Source organism: Cherax quadricarinatus, chromosome 50, assembly GCF_038502225.1.
Source record: "Cherax quadricarinatus isolate ZL_2023a chromosome 50, ASM3850222v1, whole genome shotgun sequence".
NCBI classification, from domain to species: Eukaryota; Metazoa; Arthropoda; class Malacostraca; order Decapoda; family Parastacidae; genus Cherax; species Cherax quadricarinatus.
The window spans coordinates 3,606,227-3,631,768 of NC_091341.1; positions in this window are offsets into that span (position 1 = coordinate 3,606,227).

Below are 25,542 nucleotides of genomic sequence, written 5' to 3' on the forward strand. Positions count from 1 at the left end.
GGGAGAAACAGACGGAGAATCACACATGGACAATACACTCAGAGGTTATTTTGAGTGTTGTGTTTAGTGTGAGTAGACAGGTAGCCAGAGCCAGTTAATTATATCAGGTATCCTGGGCCATCTCTCCAAGGTCACCACCGTCTCCCTCTCATCAACACTGCCTCTTGCCACTGATCAGCACTATTTTATTCCTCTTCCATATTCTTTTCCTTAACGCTTTCTATTTTATTTTCCACTTCTTCGTCCAGTGCCAAAAAGATATGTTCTTAGGAATAAGAATGTAAGAAACTGAAGCAAAGGGATAAATAGTTTAGAAAACCGACAAGTTGAAGAATGAGACACTTGTGCAACGTTTGGAAATATTTATTGAGGAGACGTTTTGCCAGCCAGTGACTTCATCAGTCTAAACGGGAAGGAATTTGAGGTTATCAGTCCCTCAGCCTGGAATCGATGTGTTCAGTTCATCAATCTTGAAGATTGATGAACGAACACATTGATTCCCAGCTGAGACTGATTACCTACTCTGTTTCTACCGTTTTTCTTTGTATTGGACTGATGAAGACAATGTGTGGGGAAAAGTTTCGTCAATAAAGATTCCTAAACGGTGCACAAGTGTCTCAATTTTTACACTGCATCAAGTTGGAGAACTGTCTCATTCTTCAAGCTGTCAGTTATCTAAAGTATTTACATTGTATTACATCAAGTACTTTTCAGGTTCTTCTCAAATCCAACACTTCTCTCCCACATATCTATCCAACCTCTTCGTACAGCCATCCAAGGACTTAACATCAATCACTCTAGTAACCCATGTTAGAGAAGTTTTACTCAAATTCAGCCCTTCTCATTCATATATTTATGTGGCTTATTTTTAAAGCCAACTCATCTATACTATTCCTGCTGATGACGCGCCCGCCTGCTTGCCTGCTTGTCTGCCTGCCTGCCTCTCTGCCTCCCTCTCCCTACGACATATTAGACATGTACAACACCTGGGATTCTTTGTAGATGTTTCGCCAACCAGTGGCTTTTTCAGTTTTATACAGAGATAATATATGAAGACTGGAAGATGAGGTAGTCAGTCCCTCAGATTTGCAGAACTATAGACAGACGACAGTGGAAGATGAGGTATGGCTCTGTATAGTTCTACAAGGCTGTAGGACTGATGACCTCTTCTAGTGTCTTAGTATAAAATCTCTTTGCCGAATTGATAAAGCCCGCAAGTTGGCGAAACGTCTTCAGATAAAGATATCCAGGTTTTTTATTTGATATCTGGATATCTTTAGTGTGGTACTTCCTTTAGCACTGAACATCGTGATCATGTCTCACGTTAACTTATGTTCTCCCACACCTTGCCTAACCCCCATTACACCCCAATCTCTTCGTCAGTCACCCTTGCCTGCCCTAATCTCACCAACGATCAGGATAATCCCCACCCTAGAGTAATCCCACGGACAACGCCCATAAGACCTCCAGTTATTATTAGTTTATTCGTCAGGGAAAAACGCTGACACGAGTCTTTGTCATAAGGTGAGCTGTTCAGTGGTGCCCCCACTGTGGCGGGGCAACAGACTCTCAGTATGGTACGTAAAAGTGGAGTGCAACACGAACAATATTTGTAGCTGTGGGAACAACATTTGCAGCTGAATGAGTTAGGCACAGTTGGGTATGAGAGTGAGGTAATTAGTCCCTCAGCCTGGAATAGATGTGTTCAGTCCATTACTCTTGTAGGAAGTACAGCAGAGGGCCAGAGAGATGGCTTATATACTGCAGTCTGGCGAGTCGAAGCAGGATCCCACCTCCTCCTGCTTCGACTCACCTGACTGCAGTATAAAAGCCACCTCTCTGGCCCTATGCTGTACTTCCTACAAGAGTGATGGACTGAACATAGTTGGGTATCTTTGTGGAAAAACGTTTCGCTTGCTCTGGTGGCTTCTTCAGGCTACAGATATTGCAGACAGCAGAATCAGAATAGAGCGCTCATAGAGTATCATAGGCGAAATAATTTTCTGCAGTGTTTTAACAAGTAAACTTTTTAGTGTGCACGTGTATGTATGCGAGTGCACTTGTATGCGAGTGCACGTGTATGCGAGTGCACGTGTATGCGAGTGCACGTGTATGCGAGTGCACGTGTATGCGGGTGCCGTATCATAATTGGTATCATCTTTCACCAGGGCTGATGTCTCCTGGAGTGTAATTTATCTCTCTGTTCGACTGATGACACTTAGACACTTGGGCAGTACTTGGGAAACTTCATTGCGAAACGTTTCGCCAGCCATTGGCTTCTTCAGTCCACTACAAAGAAGAACGGTGGGACATGAGTATTAGTTTGAGGTAATTAGGCTGAGGGACTGATTACCTCAAACTCTCTATCTTCCACCGTTCCTCAAAGCTTCTTAACTGATGACTAAGACACATGGAACACCCAGATGTTGCATGTGTGTCTTAGTCATCATGTTACTGCTACCAAAGCTTCATATCATAGCACATGTGTTTTATTACCATGCTTGTCCAGGTGTATGCGCACGTACGCATGTACTCACCTGTATGTGTTTCAGGGGGTTCGAGTCTCAGCTCCTGGCCCGGCCTCTTCGCTAGCTGTTACTAGGTTCAGTCCTAGCTTTCAGAGCCTTGTAACGCTTCTTAAAACGCGTGTGCCCTTGCGTGTGTGTTTTACACTAAAAAATCCAAGTTAAGATACACAAGAGTCAGCCATGAAGCTCAGCCAAGTGTGGCACTGTATTGACCCTCCTGGTGGCATTAGCACCTAATTACAAGGCCAGGCGCCGGAGAATAATGCCTTAAATGACTGTGCTGGAGTGTGAGTCTTGCATATCTTATTGTGCCGCACTAGTTTAGCGCAAGTGGAAGGTTGTGTGTGTCTGATTGGGGAGGTGGTCGTTTCCAGTATTATTATTGTTGTTATTATTATTATTATTATTATTATTACTGTCAAGTGAACTTATTGGAAAGTTAGGGTTCCACACTGACAAAAATATGCGAATAATTGTGAGGAAAAGGTTTTAAGTCTCGTTAATACCTTTTTAGGTTATACACTTATGATAAATGTTATTTAACTCACATGAAGTTGATATAAATGTTATACTACACTCGTATGATAATGTTATTCATTCGTATAAAGTTGATATCAATGCTATATTTTCGTACGATAAACATTATACACTCGTAAGAAGTGTATATGCTTATAAAAATAATGGTTGGCCGGACTTGAGTCCTGGAGGTGGGCAGTACAGTACCTGCACTCTGAAGGAGGGGTTTGGGATATTTGATGTTTAGAGTGACATTTAAACTGTCGTATCTGCGCGCCTCTGACAAGACAGTGACTAGTGTGAATGATGGTGAAAGTTTTTCTTTTTCGGGTCACTCTGCCTCGGTGTGAGACGGCCAGTGTGTTAATAAAAAGGTATATGGAAGATATATATCAGCATACTAGGGACCATGTAAGTGACCAGAAAATCAACGGAGCGACGCACCTCGGAGGCCAACCAGGACACCAACTTTACTTCACAAATGATCTTATTCTGTTTAATTTAAATTACGCAAGGTAAACCTGACGTGGGGTTGTGACAAGTGACCCAAGGTAAACCTGACGTGGGGTTGTGACAAGTGACCCAAGGTAAACCTGACGTGGGGTTGTGACAAGTGACCCAAGGTAAACCTGACGTGGGGTTGTGACAAGTGACCCAAGGTAAACCTGACGTGGGGTTGTGACGAGTGACGCATCACCTCAACTTCACGTTTAAGAAAGAGGGAATAGTAAGAATAGTAACAATAGAAAATAAAGACAATACAAAATAAATTTAGAATAAAAGATGTGGAATGAAATGTGGAAGGATGTGATGATAATATGTGACAGTCATCATGAGGGAACTTGATTACTTCCTTAAGTTAGTTCGTAATCAGCCGGGCTGTATATAAGTTGGTCTGCGTGTGGCTAGCACGAGTAGTCTGGTCGATCACGCTAGCATCCAGGAAACCCGAGACCAAGCCTCGGGGAGGTGGGAGGGTGGGGGAGCAATCACCCCTCTAAATCGACGCAATGTAAATGCAAGGTCAGTAGTTTGTTAGTAACATTTGGGGGTTGCAGCGGGAAAGAGGGAAGGGGGCGAGGGAGGGGAGGGGAAGTTGCAGGGGAGGAAGGAGAGTAATAACTCATCAGGTCTGGGAGTGAGGTGGGTGGAACAAGCGCTGAATAACCAAGCAGTGCTGGTGCTTGCTCGGACCATCCACTCTAGCAGGTAACTCACAACAGTAAAAAAAAATGGATTTAGCAAAATATGATACATGAACAGTGTACTGCTAGACTGTTCTATATGACAGTTACACAGTGTGAACAAAGGCAAGCTATGCTTTCCTGTTATATTCCACGGCACACGATGGGTTACATTGTGTTGTAATCTGTCAGTCTAAATTCTAAAGGTTCATCAGCTACGGCAGCTTCCAATGTTTCCTTCCAGCAGAACTGGAGTTACTGATACGTACTTGGGAATTGCCTTCTTCAAGGATGACCTATCCATAACTGAAGGGAGCGATGGGAGGTGGGGGGAGGTCGGAGGTGATAGCGGGAGGTGTTTATTGGAGACGGTGTAAGGTTTTGAGGGGATGGTAGGTGGTAGTGGTGCTGGTGGGATGTGAGGGGCGGCGGTGGTGGTGATAAGGGAGTTGACACTTGAAGGTTTGCTTACATCCAGGTGTATAGGGTTTGTAACCTGATCATTAGCGAGTGTTGTGCTCTAACGGGGAGAGTCTTCTTTAACCTCCCCACACCTGCCCTACATCCACTCCCTCCTTTTCCCATACTTTTTGACCCCTCATTTATTTAGTCTCTCCCCCCTACAGGATATCTTTCCCTCCTACATACGTATCTCCCTTTACGTACCTTCCCTCTTCCTTACTCTTAGCATCTCATCATCGTCTCTCTTCTTTCTCTGATAACCACCTGTCCTCTGAAAGCTTCGTGTTTCACTTCCGTTCATCACTCTACATTTTTGACTATTCACTTTTTTTTTTATTTTCTCCATTTACTGCTTTCCTCGCAATATACAAGACAAATTGTAAATATGAATCCAGATGTACTGCTGTCTTTCAGGGTCTAGTTTCTACGCTTTTCCTGTATCCATATGCTTTTACGCTACCCACCGAAGGATGGATATGGGGTTCACAACCTAGCCGCTTCGGCAGTAAAATCTAATGTCCCTTCTCATCTGTGCCTCCTGCTTTCCTGTTCTCTCATCCAGTCACCTGGTTGCAAGTGTTCCTGTTCCTCTATACAGCTTGTGGTGTTCAACTAGTTGTGAAACACTAACTGTGCCCATCATTTAGACCTCTTCTTTTCGTTGCTGGGTTGCCTGCACTACAAGGATCTCTGGCAATGTTTAGGAGAGTTTTTCACATAATTGAATATACTTTTTAACTGGTGCTGGTTATGTTGATTGGCCTGATGGTGTTGTTTTGGGGTTGTGTGTTTCATTCATACAAGGAGTTGTTTATTCTTTGTTAATTTTACTCTGGACGTTTTTATGTGATCTGTTTGGTTAAAGGCTTTTATTTACAAGTTCAGAACGTTTGATCCAATCGTCTTAATATTTTCTACACTGGTGAACTATCACTAGGGGAAGGATCATGATACACTTGACAAGTGCAGGTGCCATCTACTCATTTTTATATTGACCATTTCCGATATTAGTTTCTGTAAAATCACGAGTTTCTTCTGGTGAGAAATAATGTAATTTTATGTGCTTTCAAGATCATTGTAAAAATATGAATGTTATGGACCTCCAAAGACGAAATTACAGTTGATTTTGATCCGAGTGCCTTATCTGATTAGCTTGAACCCTTCATAGGTGATAACCCGATAATACAGCTTAAGAGCGGCTTCAAACCTAATACTTATATGTGAAATCAAGGAATCCCTCCTTAGGCTTCAAAGCTGGCGTTTCTTAATGGAAGTTTTGAATTAGTTTTGGGCATGTATGTTCTAGCTTGCCATATTAAATTTGAGATATTAATTTCCATGTGATAACTAGTGACTGCCTCCTCTAATGCACTTCAAATCTTCAACACTGATATATTTACTTGCCTTGGAAACTTACGCTGCATATGTCATTACCGTTATCGCGTGCATTGACGTGCAGGGGGGGGGGGGCGCTGGGGTTATGCAGTACCGGGATACATTTCTCGGATCAGGGGGGGGGACGCTGGGGTTATGCAGTACCGGGATACATTTCTCGGATCAGGGGGGGGGGGCGCTGGGGTTATGCAGTACCGGGATACATTTCTCGGATCAGGGGGGGGCGCTGGGGTTATGCAGTACCGGGATACATTTCTCGGCTCAGGGGGGGGACGCTGGGGTTATGCAGTACCGGGATACATTTCTCGGATCAGGGGGGGGCGCTGGGGTTATGCAGTACCGGGATACATTTCTCGGATCAGGGGGGAGGGGCGCTGGGGTTATGCAGTACCGGGATACATTTCTCGGATCAGGGGGGAGGGGCGCTGGGGTTATGCAGTACCGGGATACATTTCTCGGATCAGGGGGGGGGGCGCTGGGGTTATGCAGTACCGGGATACATTTCTCGGATCAGGGGGGGCGCTGGGGTTATGCAGTACCGGGATACATTTCTCGGATCAGGCGGGGGCGGCGCTGGGGTTATGCAGTACCGGGATACATTTCTCGGATCAGGGGGGGGCGCTGGGGTTATGCAGTACCGGGATACATTTCTCGGATCAGGGGGGGCGCTGGGGTTATGCAGTACCGGGATACATTTCTCGGATCAGGGGGGGGCGCTGGGGTTATGCAGTACCGGGCTACATTTATCGGATCAGGGGGGGGGCGCTGGGGTTATGCAGTACCGGGATACATTTCTCGGATCAGGGGGGGGCGCTGGGGTTATGCAGTACCGGGATACATTTCTCGGATCAGGGGGCGGGCGCTGGGGTTATGCAGTACCGGGATACATTTCTCGGATCAGGGGGGGGCGCTGGGGTTATGCAGTACCGGGATACATTTCTCGGATCAGGGGGGGGCGCTGGGGTTATGCAGTACCGGGATACATTTCTCGGATCAGGGGGGGGGGGCGCTGGGGTTATGCAGTACCGGGATACATTTCTCGGATCAGGGGGGGGGCGCTGGGGTTATGCAGTACCGGGATACATTTCTCGGATCAGGGGGGGGGGGCGCGGGGGTTATGCAGTACCGGGATACATTTCTCGGATCAGGGGGGGGGGCGCAGGGGTTATGCAGTACCGGGATACATTTCTCGGATCAGGGGGGGGGCGCTGGGGTTATGCAGTACCGGGATACATTTCTCGGATCGCCCACCGACCAAAATACATTATTATTTTATTATTAACAATGTTTTTCTTGTGTTCCAGGTAACTGCCTTGCCGAGACGACAGGATCGTTATGGTGATATATGAAAGACCTTTGTTGTTGCCAATAGTGGAGTAGTGTTGGAGCTGTTGGTGGAGAGAGTAGTGTTGGAGCTGTTGGTGGAGAGAGTAGTGTTGGAGCTGTTGGTGGAGAGAGTAGTGTTGGAGCTGTTGGTGGAGAGAGTAGTGTTGGAGCTGTTGGTGGAGAGAGTAGTGTTGGAACTGTTGGTGGAGAGAGTAGTGTTGGAACTGTTGGTGGAGAGAGTAGTGTTGGAACTGTTGGTGGAGAGAGCAGTGTTGGAACTGTTGGTGGAGAGAGTAGTGTTGGAACTGTTAGTGGAGAGAGCAGAATTAGAGCTGTTGGTGGAGATAGGAGGGTTAGATGTTTTAAGTGGTGGAGAGAGGATAGCTAGATTGTTGGTGGTGGAGAGAGAACCTCTGCAGACCCATCAACAGTGTTCAGTGACATCCTTCAAAGTTCCTCCACCAAGAGATCAGAATCCAAAACTGGAACACCACAAGTCACAGTACCATGGCTGCAACAATTAACAACTGACCTACACTTTAGACGTTACATGACGTTTCGATCTGTCCTGGACCAAGTCGCGTCTTGATGGTCCACAATGGGCATAAACGTCGTTTGCAGTTTTCTCCATAATGTTGTGAATAATTTAGTAGTTCATTTTTTTGTTATTGTACGTTTCATGGGAGATATAATTCCGTGTGGATGAACAAATCTCGTGAGACAGATATGATACCAGACATATTAAGCAAATATTCTAAATTTGCTTACACAAATATGATAGTTGCAGATGCAAATCCAAATGCATTCCTGTTAACCCCTTTTGGGGTCTAGGTCTTAGGCCTTGTGTATCCACATGGATGGATATGGGATGCACAATAAACTAGCAACTAGGGTCCACAGGATCTATTTGAGGTACACAAACTAGCCACTACCACCCATAGGATGAAACTAAATATTTCTGCTCTCTCTCTGTCTTACCTTTTACTTCTCTCTGTCTGTACCTGTTGAAGTTGAGCTTCACCTTCTATTTTCCACCTCTAACGTTACAGTCTTCTGGTGTACTAGGCATCTAACTACTGGTGAACTAAGTGTCTAATACTGATCATTGTAGTGTAATTGCTCGCCCACTAACCTTGTGTCTACATCAACTATTACTCTGACCTGTTCCTTTCTCTTGTCTACTGACATCCGACGGGTGTATAAATAAAAATAACAGTTAAAATGAAAGTAATTAACACAAGGAGAAAATCACACTATTATTATGAACGGTAGTAGTGGTAATATAACTGTATTATGAATGGTAGTTATGGTAATAAGAAAATCATATTGTACTTTCATAAAAGTTTTGATGCAGTGGGGAGGATCAAGAGTCACCATGATCAAGACACTTTCCCACGCCCCTATCCCTTAAAGAGGAAAGAGAAGAGGAGGATGCAGGTGGTAGCCAAACTCCCACTTGACTCAAAGTGGCATTAAGATTTTTTTCACTGTAATAATAGTAAGGAAATGAACGCTTAAGTGGCTGTCCTCACCGATTTGTGTTTTGGGGGGGTTGATTCACAGCTTCTGGTAAGACTTCTTAAATTATATTAACTGACCAACTTTAAGACCAACGAGACTGTGATGGATATGTGGGCCAGCGAGTCGCTAACAGTAATTACCTTCTTGGGCAGGCAAGCAACCAGACAAGCCTAGTCCAGGGCCGGGCTGCGGGAGTTTACCTGGAGTTTACCTGGAGAGAGTTCCGGGGGTCAACGCCCCCGCGGCCCGGTCTGAGACCAGGCCTCCTGGTGGATCAGAGCCTGATCAACCAGGCTGTTGCTGCTGGCTGCACGCAAACCAACATACGAGCTACAGCCCGGCTGATCCGGAACTGACTTTAGGTGCTTGTCCAGTGCCAGCTTGAAGACTGCCAGGGGTCTGTTGGTAATCCCCCTTATGTGTGCTGGGAGGCAGTTGAACAGTCTCGGGCCCCTGACACTTATTGTATGGTCTCTTAACGTGCTAGTGACACCCCTGCTTTTTATTGGGGGGATGGTGCATCGTCTGCCAAGTAGGAAGAAGCTGGAAACCTTTCAAAGGTATATAAAAAAATATGTCATTGGTGTCATTATCTGATCTTGAAGCTGTGTGAAGAGTATTTTTACGAGGCCTGGTCACAGACCGGGCCGCCGGGGCGTTGATCCCCTGAAACCCTCTCCAGGTATACTCCAGGTCTACCTCCACCTCTTGCAGCTTATCCCACTTTTTCACTGCCACTAAAATGAAGAATTGTTTGCCGAGATCCTTGTGAAGAGGACATTGGCCCCCACTTCACAAAGGAGGCAGGAAAGCTATGACCAAAAAAACTACAGACCAGTCACACTAACCTCACACGTCATAAAAGTCGTTTAAGAGGGTGCTCAGACGCCACCTTGCTGGCTTTATGGCAACACTTCAACTACACAAACTCTCTTAACTCCTATAAGCATCGATGTGGATTTCTCACATACGGTTTGCAGCAAATTCCTGTTAGGTTAGGTTGTCCTCTGCCTATATAAAAAAGTAACGATTACGACCAGAAAATGCGTAAATGCAAGATAACGGCGATGAAAAGTTATGTCGGGTGAACGGAGAACTGGCAGTACTAAACGTGGTAGACGTAAGGTCAAATTTTCACTGTTTATGTGCCTTAATCAGTCACCCATATGACTGTCTATACAACAATGAAATAATGTCTGGTTAAGAGGGAGGGCAGCGTTACACAGCAACATCCTCTCTTGCTGTGTAAATAAATGGTTAACTAAGGTTGACAAGATACTTGTTCAACATTTTTGTATCTTTCTCCAGAATAAAGATACCTAAATGTTGCACAAGTGTCTCAGTTGTCGTCCTCTCTCGCACACTTCACAACCATGACACTCCACGAGGCACTCAGAAAAAGTACAAATGCAGACGTTTGCTTAGATTTTGCAAAACCATTTAACAAGTGCGGCTATTAGATTTAGATTTTGCCACAGAGGGGGCAAATGTTCATCCTTTGGCGGGTAGCGCAAGAGCATATGGATACACAAAAGGCCTAGGAATTAGGCCCCAGAAAGGTTAAGACAAGTACATCTTGATTTACAGTTCTGGTAGAAATATTGCTGGAACAAAGGTGGAAACGTCGCTGATAAAATAAAACCAGTGAAAGGCAGGTGCCCCCCTGACCACATCCGTGGTCCCAGACTGCTTAACATTCTACCAGAGGATATCAGAGAAGTGTAGAAGTCTTCAAGAGGAAACTGGACAAATGTCTCCACCAATTGCTTGATCAACAAGGCTGTGATGGATATGTGGGCTAGCGGGCCGCCGGCTGCAACAGCCTGGTTGACCAACCAAGCACCAGACGAGCCTGGACCAGGGCCTGGCTCCGGGGGTAGAAGAGCTCTCTGACCCCACCACAGGTGGTTGGTTCTCCCCCTCCCACCACAGGTGGCTTGTTCTCCCCCTCCCACCACAGGTGGCTGGTTCTCCCCCTCCCACCACAGGTGGCTGGTTCTCCCCCTCCCACCACAGGTGGCTGGTTCTCCCCCTCCCACCACAGGTGGTTAGTTCTCCCCGTCCCACCAACGGTGGGGGGTAACTCCCCCCCCCCGTCCTTCCCGTCACAGCTGGTCATAAGCACTTCGGCTTGACAGAATAGTTAGAGGAGGATGGAGGGTCCGTGACGCATCTCGGATAGAGATGGATGAGTTAGATAGAGGGAGAGATGGTGGGTGGCGCGGCGATGGACGAGGTAGGTAAATGCAAGTGGGAGGGGTAGAGGATAGGAGGTGGGAGGGGTAGAGGATAGGAGGTGGTGAGGGAAGAGATAGGTAGGTGGTGAGGGTAGGGGACAGGCGTAGCCAGGTGGTTGGTAGAAGAGTTAAGCGTAGGAGGTGGTTTTGGGGCCAGATGAAACGAGGAGATAGGACAGAGATGATGAAGAGGAAGAGGCGAACTGACCGAGATTTGGAGCGGATAATGTACGTGTGAGGGGAAGGGAGGAGAGGGGAAAGAAAATTGATTGCGATATATATTTTTTAGTTTAAACCGCAAACCAGTCAAGGCTGAGAGGCAAGAGGATTCAGTACTTGAGCATTAGAAGAGTGTAGAGGCAATAACCAGGTCACCAGGTATCTGGTCAACAGGTACCATGTCCCTAGGTGGAGGTTACATGTAGGAGGAAGTGGAGGTGTGTGTGGAGGAAGGCCAAACATGGAGGGAGAGAGGGTCTGGAGTGGCTGTCCGCGCGAGACACCAGCGGGAACACAGATTGATCACCTTCCCCACCTGAGGTATTAGGAGGCAGCGACGAGGTGCTTTTATAGGAGGAGGAGGAGGAGGAGGAGGAGAGAGAAAGATGGGCAGGAGAGGGAAATGGACTGAACGGCAGAGGATTGCATGTGAGGTAAGAAATGGAGAAGGGAGGGAAGGAGAGAGCAGCTGATGGAAGAAGAAAGCGGGTGGGAAAATATAGAGGTTGAAGCGAGAAGGAAAGTGTAGCTGATAAGAAAGTTTGCGTTGGGGAAACAGTGAAAAAATAATGGAGAGTAAAGGAGAGCTAGATGAAGAGGTGATTGTAAACGAGAATAAGAGAAGAGGGAGGGTTATGGTAGGATGATGAAAAGAATAATGAATGGAGGAGGAGGGAGAGGCATGGTGTAGGAGATGGCAGGTTGAATTAATGGGAACGAGGAAGTTGTTTTTTATGGTGGGGACCAGAGGAAAGGGACCGGGTAAGGGCAGGGGAAGGGGTTAAGGGGAGGGAAGTGGTGCTGGATCAGATGGAGTGCGGACTCTTTGTAGAGCAAAGAGGAGGTACAAGTGAGAATGTTAAGGGAGGGATTGAACAAGGAGGCGATGGTGGGGGGTTAGAATAAGAATAGAGGATAATGAATGAAGGAAGAAGAACTTGCAGACCTTGAATGGAGTTGGAGCAGTTGAAAGAAGGTTGATGTTTGGATGGTGTTGATGGAAAATTGGAAGGTTGATGTTTGGATGGTGTTGATGGAGCAGTGGAAGGTTGATGTTTGGATGGTGTTGATGGAGCAGTGGAAGGTTGATGTTTGGATGGTGTTGATGGAGCAGTGGAAGGTTGATGTTTGGATGGTGTTGATGGAGCAGTGGAAGGTTGATGTTTGGATGGTGTTGATGGAGCAGTGGAAGGTTGATGTTTGGATGGTGTTGATGGAAAATTGGAAGGTTGATGTTTGGATGGTGTTGATGGAGCAGTGGAAGGTTGATGTTTGGATGGTGTTGATGGAGCAGTGGAAGGTTGATGTTTGGATGGTGTTGATGGAGCAGTGGAAGGTTGATGTTTGGATGGTGTTGATGGAAAATTGGAAGGTTGATGTTTGGATGGTGTTGATGGAGCAGTGGAAGGTTGATGTTTGGATGGTGTTGATGGAGCAGTGGAAGGTTGATGTTTGGATGGTGTTGATGGAGCAGTGGAAGGTTGATGTTTGGATGGTGTTGATGGAGCAGTGGAAGGAAGGTTGGTCGAATATACACACTTCACTGAAGACATTAGATTCAGATCTCCTCATTTCTGTTAAGTTTTATTTACACAGCACAACGTACGAAGCACTAGAACAGTTTGGATATTTAGCAGTTTAAACCCTTACATACCGTTTTCAATCATGATCAAAGTCACACTGTCATTATCAAATTCGTACTGCGGTGACCAATTCACTCTCATGTAATGGAAAGCGTGACTACAAAGTATGTGTTTTCATTGTAATTTTTTTTATATACTCCACAAATCTACCTCATTGGCCTCATCTGCCTCATTGGCCACCTTGTTACGGTGACCCAACATGGCCTTAACCTAGCATCACGGTACCACTTCGATACACGTTTCACTCACTTTTACCGAGGGTCAACGCCTCCGCGGCCCAGTCCTTGACCAGGTCATACTAAGTTCCTTTCGTACCGGGTTGTGCATACCTGGAGGTTACCTGGAGGTTATTCCGGGGATCAACGCCCCCGCGGCCCGGTCCATGACCAGGCCTCCCGATGGATCAGGGCCTGATCAACTAGGCTGTTACTGCTGGCCGCACGCAGTCCGACGTACGAGCCACAGCCCGGCTGATCCGGCACTGACTTTAGGTATCTGTCCAGCTCTCTCTTGAAGGCAGCCAGGGGTTTATTGACAATTCCCCTAATGCTTGATGGGAGGCTGTTGAACAGTTTTGGGCCCCGGACACTTATGGTGTTTTCCCTTAGTGTACCAATGGCGCCCCTACTTTTTATTGGGGGCATTTTGCATCGCCTGCCCAGTCTTTTACTTTCGTAGGGAGTGATTTCTGTGTGCAGATTTGGGACCATTCCTTCCAAGATTTTCCAAGTGTAGATTATGATATATCTCTCCCTCCTGCGTTCCAACGAGTACAAGTCAAGTGCTTCCAAGCGTTCCCAGTAGTTAAGGTGCTTGACAGAACTTATACGTGCAGTAAAGGATCTCTGTACACTCTCTAGATCTGCGATTTCACCTGCTTTGAATGGAGATGTTAATGTACAGCAGTATTCCAGCCTAGAGAGAACAAGTGATTTGAAAAGGATCATCATGGGCTTGGCATCTCTCGTTTTGAAAGTTCTCATTATCCATCCTATCATTTTCTTTGCACGTGCGATCGTGGCACTGTTGTGATCCTTGAAAGTGAGATCCTCAGACATTACTACTCCCAGGTCCCTTACATTATTTTTCCGCTCTATTGTATGGCCGGAGTCAGTAGTATACTCTGTTCTAGTTATTATCTCCTCCAGTTTTCCATAACGGAGTAGTTGGAATTTGTCCTCATTGAACATCATATTGTTTACCGTTGCCCACTGGAAAACTTTGTTTATATCTTCTTGGAGGTTAACCGCGTCCTCAGCAGATGACAGCCTCATGCAGATCCTAGTATCATCCGCAAAGGATGATACGGTGCTGTGGTGTATATCTCTGTTTATGTCTGATATGAGGATAAGGAATAAGATGGGGGCGAGTACTGTGCCTTGTGGAACAGAGCTCTTCACTATGGCAGCCTCCGATTTAACTCTGTTGACCACTACTCTTTGTGTTCGATTTGTTAGGAAGTTGAAGATCCATCTCCCCACTTTCCCAGTTATTCCTTTAGCACGTATTTTATGGGCTATTACGCCATGATCGCATTTGTCAAATGCTTTTGCAAAGTCTGTGTATATTACATCTGCATTCTGATTTTCTTCCAGTGCATCCAAGGCCATGTCATAGTGATCCAGTAGTTGTGAGGCAGGAGCGACCTGCCCTGAACCCATGTTGCCCTGCATAATCCCGTTTTCCGACCGAAGTTTATGTTGAAAATAACAGAGAAGAGAAACATGAATAAAACAGTGAGAGAATGATGAAGAGAAGAGCTCCTGCAGCAATAGCAGAAACAGCAGCAACAGTAGTGGTGGTAGATATATAGTTGTAATAACAGATGCGGTAGTAGTTTTTTGGGTGAAGAGGCTAAGTTTAGGAGGAAGGAGAAAGCAGTCATGAACAGCACTCATCACATTGGACGAATCTTATTGTGGCTAGCTGGTCCAGTGGCTAACGCGACGGTCTGGAGTTTTGAGACTGATCGTGGGTTCTATCCCCGCCCGTGGTATGGTTTCTTATCACATTCTTTGACGTAAGTATCAGCAGCAACATTCCCCGTGCTTCTGCACACTCCAGGACATCACTGCTGGCAAGATCACCTCAACAGCACAGGCTGGAAGCAACAACACCCAAGGCTGGAGGCAGCAACACCCGAGGCTGGAGGCAACAACACCCGAGGCTGGGGGCAACAACACCCGAGGCTGGAGGCAGCAACACCCAGGGCAGTGAGGACCTCCTAAGGGAGTTTTTCACCACTGCCGTAACATCGCCAGCAACACTACTAGCTTGCTGGCTGCTCGGGGGCCGGGACCCGCTTTAATGAACCGCCCGCCTAAGAGATGCACTATCATGTGCGAACTTTTCTCTCTTTTTGTTGCTGGAGTCATTACCGCGTGTTCTTTACTGGCTGCAGCGTTTAGTGGGGGCACTAGCATACTGTTGTTTTCAATCTTTGCTGCTTCATGTGCTTGGGTTACAAGCTTATTTGTGAATGCGAATCTTACAAAATCATGCGAGTGTTTAACACTAATCATACAAATTTCTTACACATTACAAGATGAATCGAAGCCACATACGTCGGAGACGACGTACGTAGGACGGAATATTCGACATGATGTAGGATGTTCATATTATTGTGACGTGTAAGATAAATTTTATGTGACAGAAAATCGACAGGCCTATGACTTAAGGAAAGGGGGGAAGAAACGGGCTAGCGGGTCCCCAGCAGAAACAGTCTGGTTGACCAGGCAAACATCAGACAGGCCTGGCCCAGGGCAGGGCTGCGGGAATAGAAAAACTTCGAAAACCATCAAAGGTATATCAAAGATACACCATGCTTTGAGCACTTGTATCCCTTCAGAATACTGGTGACACCAGTGCCACCAGTATCCCCTCATGGAAGACGGTTACCACAGTAATTCGCCAGGAAAGTTCCAGTTCAGTCATTTACCCTCAGTGTTAGCTCAGTCATTTACCCTCAGTGTTGACTCATTTCCTCTCGGTCAAAAATAGTTTAATGAGGCCTGGTCGTGGAGCGGGCCACGGGGGTCGTTGATCCCTGGAATATCCTCCAGGTAGACTCCAGGATATCAGTGGAGAGTCGCTGAGACTAAGAATATAACAGCACCCAGATGTTAATGAAGGAGAAGGAAGTCACTGTCTGGGGGGACCCTTTACCCCTTCACACACACACACACACACACACACACACACACACACACACACACACACACACACAGGCTGGGGCTTAAAGAGCGCTTGGCAAGTGCTTAACCCCCCCCCCCCCCCCCCCCGAGAAAATCTTTGCGCCACTCTAGATAGCCGATCTTAGCAGCCCTTTTTCTTTTTTAACTCCAGTAGGCTTTTGTGTTCCACTAGGTCTTGGAGTCCCAAGTGGCCTTTGAGCCACAATAAACCTTTGAGCCCTATTAGGTCCCTGAGCCCCGCTCGGCCTCTTTGTTCTTATAAACCTAAGTTGATCTTGCAACTTATCACCCTGGAGTGTTGCCCTCACAGCAACATGGTTTAGTTTCCCCAAACACCATTCAGCATACGTACACACTCCGTCTAGGTTTTAACAGGGTTCAGTTTCCTCAAACACACACACACACACACACACACACACACACACACACACTCCACCAATATCTTAAGGTTCAGTTCTCTCAAACACCTCACCACACACACACTACCTATGTTTTAACCAGAATGTCTCACTGGCAAACCACGTCAAGTGTCCCTCTCATCCTCCGAGGAACCACACATTTAGATAACTAAAAAGTGCAGACACTAGAACGCATTTCACTAGTTGCAACGGGAACGAAACGTCAAGGTGGTCCGCCACTTGTCCACAGCTGCGACACGCCATCCCTCACCAGGGCCGGACACCTGCCACGGAACACCTGCCTTAAAAAAAAGTAGAAAAAAAATATCACTGTAGAAAAGGTGGAAAGTGTTGTGGTATTTGCTGAGATGCCAAGATGGGAGGGACCTGTTCTCAAGTATGTGTAGGAGAAGAAAGAGGCTATTTCTGTGTAGGACGGTCTTGGGGCGATTTAAGGCGTGTACAAGTCTATAAAATAAGTGTGTGTGTGTGTGTGTGTGTGTGTGTCAGTACCTATACAAAGGTAATTTGTGCTTCCTGGAAGTGACGTCTTCATAGGCACAGTGCCTGGAAGTGACGTCTTCCCAGGCACAGTGCCTAGAAGTTACGTTTTCCCAGGTGCAGTGCCTGGAGGTAACGTCTTCCGAGGCACAATGTCTGGAACTGCTCATGGACGTCAGCTAGGTGACGTGTCTATGAGCAGTGGTATAGATGTTAACTAGGTAACGTCTATACCAAGTTTTGGTGACGTCTATGTCAAATTTGTAAGAGAATTCACCCCAAAAACAGTTTTAACGTAGAACTTTGTTGAAATGTTTAAAGTGCAATGCAAGGAGGAGGCGTAGAGAACAAAGAATGGAACTAGAATGACTCATGTGCATACGGGATAAAGGAAGGGAACAAGAAAATTATTGGAAATTAGATATAGATTCTTTAAAGTTGGCTGAACGATGGTTCCGGGAAACTAAGTATGAAGGAATGTGGTTTTCAGGAAGAAGGTGACGGAAGAATGTGAGGGAATGGAGAGGTTTTGACTAGATGCTGTTGGTGGGGAGACTGCTGCTGTTGAGGCTGCTGCTGTTACTCTTGTTGCAACTGCTGCTATTACTCTTGTTGCTACTGCTGCTGTTACTGTTGTAGTGAAAACAAACACGATTACTGTTACCATTAGGTAAGGTTCTGCAGGAAACAGAACAAGTGTTTCCTGACACGTGTCTTAGATGATGACCCGCCGTTGGAGCTTTTGGTCATCTGACCGAGGCCTCCCGCTGGCTTACCGGTCCACCCCTTCCACCCCTTTAAAAATTATGGTCATAGTTATAACCATTTACCGTGTCTACTGACTCTGCTGCTTCTGCAGCAACTGGTATTGCCACTACAGTCTCACTATATCTAGATGAAATCCACAATTTACACACTCCAGATACTCCACACAAAGACATTACACATATTCCATTCACTTCACGCATCACACACTTTATACATCAAAAACTTTATACATCACACACTTTACTTTTAAAGTTGCGGAAAATTCAAAGCTTTAAAACGAACCTGTTTACACGACAGCTAGTAGGTGTGTATACGCGGGTTCAAATCCAGCCCGTGGTATGGTTTGTTTGCAATCGTGTCATTACGATTTCGTGAGTCAGTTACGCTCCCTTTTCTCTTTCTCTTTTTGATTTCCCCCTTTCTCTCTTACACTTTCCCTTGCTCTCTTTCTCAGCCTCATCCTTCAACGTTATGTATTCGTATAAATTTCTGTGAATTGACCTTTGATGAGTTCCGAGAGTTTTTCTACTCACGGAGCCTGGCCATGAGCCAGGTTCGTCTGGTGCTTGCCTGGTCAACGAGGCTGTTGATGCTGGCGGCGTGGCGTGCAATTTTTTTTTTTTTTTTTTTTGGGGGGGGGGGGTTCAGGCCGGGCTGCAAGGGTAAAAGACTTAAAACCAGTCACAGATATGCACCAAACTTATCATTCCCTACCCCAGTTGATATATAAGGTAGTTGAATCCTGTCCACCTTACATTAGGTAAGGGTAAATTCCCTTGACGTCCCTTGAAGTGCAGTAGCGTTGATTTCTTGACGTTCCGGCTGCATACCAACAGTGTACTTGCACTGTGTATGTAGCAGTCTAGTATGGGTTCAGTGGCTACGGCAGCTTCCAAGGCATTACTGTTACTTAGGAATTAACGTAGCTCTGGATGGCTTATCCTACACAGGGAAAATGGAATCTCTGAAGAGACCACAGATAGCACGAAGATATCAGTGATATCACAGTGATAGCGCGAAGATATCAGTGATATCACAGTGATAGCGCGAAGATATCAGTGATATCACAGTGATAGCGCGAAGATATCAGTGATATCACAGTGATAGCGCGAAGATATCAGTGATATCACAGTGATAGCGCGAAGATATCAGTGATATCACAGTGATAGCGCGAAGATATCACAATGATATCAGTGCTATCACAAACAGCACAAAGATCTCAAAGAGACAGCACGATCATACAGATATCTTCACAGATTCTAGTTCCCCTGTGTGGGATATACCGATCTAAAACACTGCAGTTCTCATGTAATGGTAAATGCTCTAGTGAAACCTTAGAAGCTGGCATAGCAGCTGAACTTTTAATGGAATACCTGACGATATAAAAACCTTCAAGCCTCTCATCTCAGTCTTACAGATATTTTATTGCATGATGTACGAGGTCCATCCTGTGTGGTGGAATATGACAGGGAAACATAGCAAGCTTTTGTTCCCACTGTGGAACTATCGTATAGAAGAATAACAACACACTGCTGACGTATCTAATTTTGTTCAATAAAAAAAAAGGTGTGACTGTGACAGAAGTGTTTTTCGCAATTAGCGGACGGAGGGTCGAGCCTCCTACACTTTTTGCGTTTTAGAGCTTTACATGAATAATAAAATAAGCGTGTATTGAATGAAGGGATTTTATTTCATTTAGCAAATTAGGGTACGTTAGCAGTGTGCTGGTACACTATTCTGTACGATAATTACACAGTGGGAACAATAGCCAGCTATATTTCCCTGTTATATTCCATCACACTGGATAGGTCACATACAGTGTGTTGAAAAATGTCAGTCTGAGCTGGTAGACTTTAGTAGGACAATATGGATATCGTACATAAATGGTACACAGTACTGACAAGATGAAGAATCAGACACGTGCAGCTTCTGGGTATTTTTTTTTTGTATACGTTTCGCCAAATTATGACCCGCCGATGGAGCTTTTGGTCATCTGACCGAGGACTCCCGCTGGCTTACCAGATGTTGTACGTGTAATTATTCTTTTAAGTATTCAAGTTTCAGTAGCTACGGCAGCTTCAGTTGTTTCTTACCGGCAAAGCTGGAGTTACTGTTACTTGGGAATTACCCTCTCTCAGGAGAAGGGAAGGGAGGGAGGAGGGTGATGTTGTGGCGGCAGGGTGTACCAAGACTGAGATACAGCAGCAACAGTGTGGTGGTGGTGCCTCAGGCAGGACGCCACTCAACACTGTTTACCAGGGAGCAACACTTGGGGGAATATGGCTACGGGGATGGTAATTAGGTTGTTAGTATGTATTGAAAGGTTGGTTTACACAGTAACGCCTTGCATTTCCTACCCGCTACCCCCTCCCCATCTTCCTCTACCCACTACCCCTCCCCATTTGCTCCTCCTACCCACTACCCTCTCCCCATCAGCTGCCCCTACCCTAACCTCCCTCCATCGTCTGTAATAATGGTAGAATTATCGAGAAAATGTTAGGTAAATGGATACAGATGCAACTAATGTGACATTTTATTGTGGCAACGTATAACTCTCCGGGAGCTTTGTCAAGCTGTTGACAAAACTCCTGCAGAGGGAAACGTTGCCCCAATAAATTGCCACATTAGTTGCATCTGTATCCATTTACCTAAATTTTAAGTTCCACCTCTCGTTCAACGTCTGTGTGTGTGTGTGTGTGTGTGTGTGTGTGTGTGTGTGTGTGTGTGTGTGTGTGTGCGCGCGCGCCTGTGTCTGTCTGTATCTTTATCTCTCTCTCTCTCTCTCTCTCTCTCAGTAATTAACAAATGCGTATTGGTAAATTAAAAATATAATTTCATTCTCATCATTTTTGCGTGTTCTTGTCTTTATGCAGGTGTGTCTCCAGAAGTTTGATGTAAGAGGGGCTAAGAGGTAACAGATGGATGGAGGGGGCTAGTGGACTTACCTTCAAGTAACATCACTTATTTATATTTGAGGGGCTTCAGCCCCCCCCATTTGCCCTCCTCCTGGTGCCATCCACTATTTGTACTGAAATATTTTTTGTAGTTTGTATTTGAGGACAACGTTGTGAGACCAGAATCTACTATGGCACTACCCCCACCTTCATGTCACCTCCCCCATTGTTCCTACTTTTTGAATTGTATACAGATCCATTGAGAAGCAGGAGTACCATAGGCACAATTAGATAACAATATCAACATCTGTATGATCCAAGAATCATCAACCTGCTGCCAGCAGAATCAACATCCTCATGGTCCAACCTGCTACCAGCATATGTCAGATATAATGCTGCAGATGTTTTGAAGAGGAAACTGCATCGCTTCGTCTTGGAGAAGCCAAATCAGCCTGGTTGTGATACTCGTGTATGCCTTCGCGTTGCCAGCAGCAACAGCCTAATTTACCAGTCAACATGATAGTCTGTGAAGGTGTAAAATCACAGGTGTCGCAGACACACGATGCTGCAGCCTTCAAATAAAACGGGTGATTTCGCACGCTTTTGAGTTCGTCGATTTTTACTCGATCTAAGCCTCCGCAAAAATTTAATGCTAGTTATTCTAGGTTAACATAAATGATCCCTTATTTACATACACTTTACCTACAATAGCGATATAACAAACAAGAGGTTTACACTTGTCAGTTGCTACAAACCTGAGACCGTTTAAAATGTTGATATCCACATGCACGCTGTATGACCTACAACCCTAAGAGAGCCTTGATACCGGTAAGGGGCTCTTGATCCAGGGAATTGGGCCTATAGCTTCTCTTAGTAACAGTAATAATGTTTTAACAGATACAAGGATAGTTATACTGTTTACTGGGAACATAATCTAACTTTCTTTCCCTATCATATTGAAGCATAGAGGAGGCTTTGGCTACGTGGGTAAATCAAAATTTGCCAGTCTGACTTGTCAGCCTGAGCTGGGAGATTTTAGTAAGCGAAGAGGATAACGTCAAGCATTCCACTATGGGTTCAGTATCTATGAGAGCCTAACAGTTTACGTTCCAGCAGAGCTGGAGTTGGTATCACGGGGAACACAGAGTGAGGCAGCGAAGGAACAACGTAAATAAACCATTATAGTTGCGGTTAAAAGCATCTTGATCAAGTTTACAAGCAACTTTTACCCAACAATTGAATACTTCCAGCTAGTACTGCATTTTCGTACACAGGACTGAAGTGTTTTCTGCAATATATTCCAGCAAGTACTGGGATTTTCTTACGTAGGCTTCAAGTGTTTTCTTACAATATAATTCAGCAGGTACTGCAGTTTTGTTACGCAGGATTCTGGAGAGAGAGTTTATCTGGAGAGAGTTCCGGGGGTCAACGCCCCCGCGGCCCGGTCTGTGACCAGGCCTCCTTAGGTCAGTGTCCCAGGATCAGACTAACACCCAGTACCCATTTTACTGATGGGGAACATAGACAACTGCAATGTTTCTACTCTGGCTGGGAATCGAACCCAGGCCCTCACCGTGTGAAGCGAGAGCGTTAACCACCAGGCCACCAGAGCCCCTTAGTGTGTTTCCTTACACAAGATATGATATTCCAGAAGAACTGGAGTTGTCTAGCGCACTTTTTCCTTGGATGTGACCCACAATAGTCTGATAACACACACATCCTTCGTCACTGCTATAGGTAAGTATGCGAATCATTGGTGTTTCTTCGTGGTAGGAAGTCTAGACTAGGAAGAAATAATAGAAGACGAAGGAGGGGAACAAGAAGAACAAAGATAACTAGGCACGTTGTTGGCACAACTACCTGGAGATTGTATCAGGCTTTCCCCCCTTCCCTAATCCACGGCTTCCTTGACGCCGAAGGCTCGAACCTTCGTGCTGGGTGAACCCATTTAAACCCTCTCACGAGTCATACCCCTCCCCCTCTCCATGCCTACCCCGCTCCGAGGGATGTACCCCCTACCCACCTCCCCTTCCCTGGCCTCAGCAATATACAACGCCAGCGTCTTCATCTTCGAATTTAGTCCGGTCTAAAATATCAGCCGGGCGCTGGGTTTATCCACTGGCGGTTTATCCTGCCATTTACGGTTTATCCTTCCGCCAAGAGTTTATCTTTCCGCTGAGGGTTTATAGAGGCGGTGTGGTCTAGCAGGTTGCTGGGAAGCGGTGGATGGCACTCTCACAAGTTTTAATCATAAAGCCACACTGATGCCCTGCAGGGAATTGGATTAAAACGTTTTTCAATAAGTCTGATAACGAATATCCGTATGTTTGGAGAGAGAGAGAGAGAGAGAGAGAGAGAGAGAGAGAGAGAGAGAGAGAGAGAGAGAAATTTCATTTGCCAAAATTAGATATAGCAGCAGTGTGCTGCTACCCTATTCAACAGGATAGTTACACAGTGGGAACACCAGTTGTGTGCTGCTACCATATACTGTATGACAGTTACACAGTGGGAACACCAGCTGTGTGCTGCTACCATATTTTATACGAAAGTTACACAGTGGGAACACCAGTTGTGTGCTGCTACCATATACTGTATGACAGTTACACAGTGGGAACACCAGATGTGTGCTGCTACCATATTTTATAAGATAGTTACACATTGGGAACAAAAGCTACGTTTCTCCGTCATATTCCATTACACAGGATGGGTCACAACGTAGAAATGTGTCAGCCTGAGCTGACATTCCAGCAGAGTTGGAGTTACCATCACTTCAGAAGTGTCTTCTGTCAGGGGTGAGGAGGAGGGGATGAGGGGAGGAGAGAGGAGTAGCAGAGAGATTTTGCAGAGAAGGAAGAAGAAAATGAAGAATGATGGAGGATGGTAGGGTGGGCAGATTAAACTTACGGATGGGGAAATGGAGTGGAAAATAGCAAAGGAAGATGGAAGGGGTTTTCTAATAAGGTGATGGGAGAGCCAGCTTTCCTCTCTCTCTCTCTCTCTTTCCATCTATCTTTCCCTCCCTCCTTCCCTCCCCTCCGTCACACAACAGCTGCAAAAGGATAGAGAAGAGAGGTGTGCTTGATATGGGAGAGAAATGTGTGATGTGAAAGAAATATGGGGGAAGAGAGTGGAGGGTTGTGAGAGTGTGTTGGCGAGAGGAGTGACGTGTGTGAGAAGGGGGGAATGAGGGTTTTGGAAGATGAGTGTGGGAGGAGTGTAGGAGAGTGTGGGACGAGTGTAGGGGAGTGCGAGACGAGTGTGAGGGAGTGAAAAAGGAGTGTGGGGGGAGTGGGAGGGAAGAGTGGATCACCACAGACTGCGAGACGCTCTCTGGAGAATACAAATGACTGTTTTTCCTTCACTGTACCAGTCCTTCGTGCAGTATTGACCACACAGTGTACACGTCTTCGTGCAGTATTGACCACACAGTGTACACGTCTTCGTGTAGTATTGACCACACAGTGTACACGTCTTCGTGCAGTATTGACCACAGTGTACACGTCTTCGTGCAGTATTGACCACACAGTGTACGCGTCTTCGTGCAGTATTGACCACACAGTGTACGCGTCTTCGTGCAGTATTGACCACACAGTGTACACGTCTTCGTGCAGTATTGACCACAGTGTACACGTCTTCGTGCAGTATTGACCACACAGTGTACACGTCTTCGTGTAGTATTGACCACAGTGTACACGTCTTCGTGTAGTATTGACCACAGTGTACACGTCTTCGTGTAGTATTGACCACAGTGTACACGTCTTCGTGTAGTATTGACCACAGTGTACACGTCTTCGTGTAGTATTGACCACAGTGTACACGTCTTCGTGTAGTATTGACCACAGTGTACACGTCTTCGTGTAGTATTGACCACAGTGTACACGTCTTCGTGTAGTATTGACCACAGTGTACACGTCTTCGTGTAGTATTGACCACAGTGTACACGTCTTCGTGTAGTATTGACCACAGTGTACACGTCTTCGTGCAGTATTGACCACAGTGTACACGTCTTCGTGTAGTATTGACCACAGTGTACACGTCTTCGTGTAGTATTGACCACAATGTACACGTCTTCGTGTAGTATTGACCACACAGTGTACACGTCTTCGTGCAGTATTGACCACAGTGTACACGTCTTCGTGCAGTATTGACCACAGTGTACACGTCTTCGTGCAGTATTGACCACAGTGTACACGTCTTCGTGTAGTATTGACCACAGTGTACACGTCTTCGTGCAGTATTGACCACACAGTGTACACGTCTTCGTGTAGTATTGACCACACAGTGTACACATCTTCGTGTAGTATTGACCACACAGTTATATGTCATAGTGTTTGCTTACGTGTCTTTCTAAACCAACTTGTCGGTATTTATTACCAAGGTTTATACCACCACACAGTGTACCAGTCACCATGTAGTATTGACCTCACAGTCACAGTCGCTAATATAAGTGTACACCCCCCTCAACCATGTAGTGTGTGCTCAAGTGCTCTCTTAAGCCTAAAACACCTACTTAATACACAGATAAAACACTGTGTAATGAGAAGAAATTAATAAAAATCTACTAATGTTGGTGGAATTACCGACAATGTTAGGTAAAAGGACAAGTGCAACTAATGCGACATTTTATTGTAGCAACGTTTCGCTCTCCAGGAGCTTAGTCTCTGTATTGTTTGAAGACACACACACTTATGCAACATATGGGAATCTTTATTGAGGAAACGTTTCGCCACACAGTGGCTTTATCAGTCCAATACAA